The following is a 6,000-nucleotide window of genomic DNA, read 5'->3' on the forward strand; positions in this document are numbered from 1 at the left end:
GAACAAAATGAAAATTGAAAATTAGGAGTAGTGATGAAGACAAAGACTAGAGAGATGAGGGAAGTGATTGAATTAGAAACTGTGAATGACAGTTGCTTTGATTGTGTCTGACTGAGAGTAAGACAGTATGAAACTGCTCATCTTAGTTACTGAATGCGTTCATTTTTTTTCAAAAAAGAAAGACAAACAAGAAAGAAAACAAAAGCAAGTTTTGTAAAAATCAAAGAATTAGTACAAAACAACCAATAATAAAAATCGTTTAAATGGTTATGATGGTAGATGAGAGATACACCTTTCAAATGAGTGGAAAGATCTTCTTACTGTCAATATGGACTAGTCCCTTAATCAGATGTATTCATATTTTTTTGCTGCAAAGATAAAATATTATGGAGTACTTTAAAGCATATGTGTGTTAGTTATTTTTATGTCAACTTAAGACAAGATAGTGTCATTTGGGAATGAGGACTCTCAATCGAGAAAATCCTTCCATAAGATTAGCCTATAGGCAAAACTTTCCAACATTTGCTTGATTAACGATTGACATGAGAGGGTCTGGACCAGTATGGGCAGTGACATCCTGGGCATGTGGTCCTACTTGTATAAGAAAGCAGGCTAAGCACAACGAGGAGCAAGCCAGTAGCAGCCTTCCTCCATGGCTCTTGCTTTCATTCTTGCCTCCCTGCCCTAACTTCCCTCAGTGATACAGTGTCAACTGAGAGTTATAAGATAAAATAAATCAGAGTCCACGAGCTCCCCTTAGCTTGGTTCAGCTATTTCTGTGGTTTTTCCCTTCATTATTCTGACTCCCCTTGATCTTACAATCCTTTCTCCCTTTCTTCGAATGAACTCCAGGATCTTGGCCAAGTGCTAGGCTGTGGGTCTCTGCATCTGCTTCCATCAGTTACTGGATGTAGGTTCTATAATGACAATTAGGGTAGACACAAATCTGAGTGCAGGGGAATGCTAGTTCAAGCACCCTCTCCACCATTGCTGTGAGTCTTAGCTGGGGACAATCTTGTGAGTTCCTGGGGTTTTCCCTAGCTACACCTTTCTCCCCATCTCCTTAATGGTACACTCTGTCCAGATATCTCTTTTTTGCTCTCCCTCCCTGTCTCTTCCCCATGTTCCTGCCTCCCATCCGCTTCCATCCCCTCCCTTCTATTACCCCCTCTCAGTTTACCCAGGAGATCTTAACCCTGAGGAGCCTCCATGGGACGGAACTAGGCCCTCTGAATGTGGGTTAAAATTGCATGGCTTCATGTGTTTGTGGGTCCCCTGGCAATGGGACCAGGATTTAGCCTGGGTACACAAACTGGCTTTTAGACCCCATTTCCTATGGTGCGATGCCTTTCTCAGCCTTTATGCAGGGAGGAGGGCCTAGGTCCATCCCCAATATGGTATGACAGCCTCTGTTGACTACCCAAGGGAGGCTTTACCCTCTATGAGGAGGGGATGGGGTGGGATGGGGGTAGGTCGGGGGGGAGCAGGAGAAGAAGAGGGAGCGAGTACAAGGGTTGGCATGTAAAAGGAAAGAAAAAATTTTAATAAAAAAATTAAAATAAACAAATAAATAAATAAATATAAAATAAACCCCTTTCTCCCAATGCTGTTTTTAGTCATGATGTCTGTTACAACAATAGAAACTTAATTAAGATAATTTGTTAAAATTTCACTAGTTTGGGCTTGCCTAGTCATTTTCCTAATAGTCTCTTTTTTTTTTTTTTTTTTTTGGTTTTTTCGAGACAGGGTTTTTCTGTGTAGCTTTGCGCCTTTCCTGGAGCTCACTTGGTAGCCCAGGCTGGCCTCGAACTCACAGAGATCCGCCTGCCTCTGCCTCCCAAGTGCTGGGATTAAAGGCGTGCGCCACCAGTCTCTTTTAATGAGATACAGAGCTTGTTTCTTTGAGTCCATTATTCAGAATTACTGCACAATGCCCCTGATCCACACCCCAATCACTTTTTCTCAAGTATTTGTTTTTCTCACAGTCGTAGTCAACCTCCCCACTGCAGGCAATGTCATTAGAAGATAAATTCTAGAAAATAGATGTTTTCGTGTTGTTAGAGTCTATATTATCCTTTCAGTGTAAAAAGTAGAAGATACTGATATTGAAAACAGCACACCTTTCTGTAAGTATTACAATTCACAACAGAACATATTCTCCTAGCCTCCCTCAAATCTGCATTTGAGGACCCCCTCTCTTCCTTCATGAAGAAGTAATTCCAAAAGAATAGTGTATTTATTTAGTTTCTTTATCATTTAATCTATAAAATATTATTACAAAAATATATTTATTTGTTTTATCAAAACCAAAACCTCAACAAAAGTTCAAATTTTCTTTGCATAGAACATAAAATTGTAACCTGTTTAATTGAAATTTTCAAACTTCTTTATTCCTTTGTGTTTACATTATGCATATATTTGGTTTTCTTTAATACTAAATTTTATAAATGACTTTTTCCATTTGTCTTTAATTCATTTGTTTTTTTGCATGTGTTTTAAAATTTACATGTTTCTAAAGTCAAAATGATATAAAAGGGAATGCTCATAAAATCTTCAGATTTGTTTCATTTGATACTATTTATATTGACCCAGATGTAATGCTTAAGATTATGGTTTGTATTGTTATTTGTACATTTTTATAAAATAATCATGTGTATATAAATATATATGCATATATTCATATAGCAAATAAATCTGATTATATATTTCATGATCTTTTCATTTCCCTCTTTTTCATGGAAGGTTTCCTTTGTAGAGTTACTCTTTTGCAACTGAAAAAGATTGATTGAAGAAATCCCTATGCAAACAGGAAAATCTGTGAATGCTTCTATTCTTTATATAAAATGATGCAGTATTTGTGAGTAACCTATGCATGTCCTCTTGAATAATGTTAAGTCATCCATAAATTATAATGATTCCTCATACAGTAATGACATTGTATAAATACTCATTAAACTAGATTATTCAGTAAATCATGAAAAGAGAAAAGAAGTCTGTACATGCTTTGAACTCTTGCCATTTTTCTCATAATTTTAATCTATTGAAATTGTTAGATTCAAAGCATACTATTTCTACATACCTTCCTTTATTATTTGAAATTATACATTGGAAACCACCCTATGTAATATCATGAAGTCCATATTTACACTTTTTTATAGCTGCACATACTGAATGAGTATAACATAGTGATATTAACTAAATGGAATCATATGCCATGCGAACTCTTTCTTAAATTCCATGTTCACGGATCCTTTTGTGCATTATTACATCAAAAGTTCTTGAAGAGTTTGAGCCAGGAGACTGCTAAGTCAAAGGGAGATTGTAAGTTAAAGAGCTAAAGAATGAGTTCAATTATACATGAAAAAGTTAATAAATCCTTGGCTCCCAATTTTGAAAAACTAGACATCTTGACTAATATGCACAAAGTGCTAGATTCAGTACTTGCTACTTCAATGGAAGGTCTTGCCACTTTTCTAAAATGCCCCCAATAGCTAAAAAGTTTCATGCATTCAGCATCATAATTAGGAATAATTGTTTTTCCCTTTGGAGAGCATTTTAAAAGTATATGACTTGGCCATAAGTGGTCCTAGTTTTAGAAACTGACTTACTGCTACTGTTTGAATAAACATGTTCTACCATTTAATGAATTCACATATTTCTTGCCTGCTTCACAAGGAAATTTTAATATATTCTAATCTATTCTATATCTGAATTTCTAGTGATTTAAAACTCGATCCAATATCTATCTGTTTTATCAGGTGATAATTAAAATTGATCATGCTAGAACCTGAAATGTTACCATAAATGAAGAGGAAATGGCACATACCAGGAATCCAATTAATGAAGAAATAGTAAAAGTATTCTCAAATGAAATTATCTTCACCCTGGGGAATGTAGAGTTTTCTTTTGTTTTTGAGTAAGGGCTTAGTAAATGTAAGCCCCTAATCTAGTGTTTGATTGCTCAAACAGTCCCTAAACTAAAATTGCATTTGATCCCCATCAAAATTGATTTTTTAAAATATAACATCTTAAGAAGATGAAAAGGATTATGAATAACTAAGACACTCTATTTATGCCTCCTATGAAGAGTTTCCAAGGATTTTTACAACTCTGTGCAGGACCTAAGGATAAAGATCAATGCATATTCTTTATCATGTTACAGTATCATAACAAACATAACTTTGTAGTCGATGAAGCCTTAAATAAAGCATAAAGACAATTTTAGGGCAGATTTTTTAAATCTTAATACATGAGATCTCTGTTGCATTTTTTTATAAGCTGTTGTAGAGTTAATGTATTTTGATGCTGAATGTGATTTTTTTACTGTTAACCTGGAGATATATGACACTGGCTTCAGTTTAATAAACAGGAGATAGGAATATCTTCCATTTTATGAGATAGGAGTGCCACAGTGAGATAGGACGAGGTAGCTCACTTGTCTGAACTGAGCCCAGCCAGTCAGAAACAAGTCTAGTATTTGATATCATATCTTCTAATGGCACAAGTATTGCTCATTCTTTTACACAGGTTTTTCACAATCACTTCATACTGCCATTTGTGCTTCCATAACTCTGTGGTTGGAATTACATGCTTTGGGAATACTTAGCATTCAGAAGATGCCAGTATCACCATTTCCAACAAGTGACTATCATTATAATTGTTAACAGTCATGGTCTATTGTTCTTTGTGAAGTGAAAGCCTCTCCCTAGTACTTTATAACCAGCAGTTTATCAAATATATATTAAGGTATGAAAGAGCAAGTTGCATTTTGGTGATAAATTTTACCAATCTGATTTTTTAAAAGCTCACTGAAGGAAAACTTTATTAGGATGCAATCAGTGAAACTAGTGCTCACAGTTGAGGATGGCATGTTCCAGAGAGAAAAGTTACAGGGACAATTATTAGTGCTATTTCATAGCATGGAAACAGAGCAGTCAATATGCTTATGGAGAGGCAAAACTGACTGATAGCAGATTAGACTGACAGAGTCATCTTCAAAGGAATATATCAGGTGCATTAAATGTGCATTGTTTGCAACTTAATATTCACTTTTCACTAATACCTCGGTATTTCTGGTGTTAATCTTCTGAAATCATCATATAACTGATTTTAAAGCTTTGATTGTGATTTTACTGACATGAACTATTATCATTACAATGAAGGATCAAACATATTCAGAAGTCTTTAATAAACCATATATATGACATAGTATATGCTAATGAATTTTTCTTTAAATAGTATTATCAAAAAGCATTTTTTTTTTGTGATATACTTGAGTTTGTTTTCTATTTGTTCTCTTTTGGGAAAGGACAGTTGTTTTCTGATTTAAGAATCCTTTGCAGAAAATGAGCCAATTACTGTGCTGTTACCTTGTTAGAGATCTCAGATGAGAGATTTAGAAAAGTTTATGAGGAAAGCCACTTGAGGTAAACTAAATTGAATTGTAGTTAGATGAGAATTTTGACTAATTTATTCCCCTGTTCCATTTGTATGATAGATACATTTTTTACAATATGTTGATTTTTTTTATAAGGCATTGCCAGATAGTGGAATAATTGCTATTGAATAAAATTCCATGATTGTGCTGTAGTAAGATATTTGTCTTGAATAGCATACAGATGTATGTTGATGGAGAAACTGGTTTTAATGAGTTGAATGATCATTTTATAAGAAAGACAGATTCATTTAATTTGAGCCCAGCTCACAGAAAGTCAATAAGAGATTGCCAATAGAAGCAATTACATGTTAAATGGAATTTGTACAGTACATTTGAGTGTAGAGCTTGCTTTTCAATTTTTTGCATAATTGCAAATGATTACATTGCAATGAGACAATGCACGCGACACTTCCTGGGGAATGTCAGTGCTTCTCTTTGCTAACAGGCTGAAGACACAGTTTGAAGTCTAAGGTTGTGGTTGGATAGAATAGTATTAAAGGATAAAGAGGACAAGGAGCGACCCTGTTCAAGTTTTCAGACTGACAGCACTAAGTTTAATGACT

This window comes from Peromyscus maniculatus, chromosome 3 (assembly GCF_049852395.1).
Source record: "Peromyscus maniculatus bairdii isolate BWxNUB_F1_BW_parent chromosome 3, HU_Pman_BW_mat_3.1, whole genome shotgun sequence".
NCBI classification, from domain to species: Eukaryota; Metazoa; Chordata; class Mammalia; order Rodentia; family Cricetidae; genus Peromyscus; species Peromyscus maniculatus.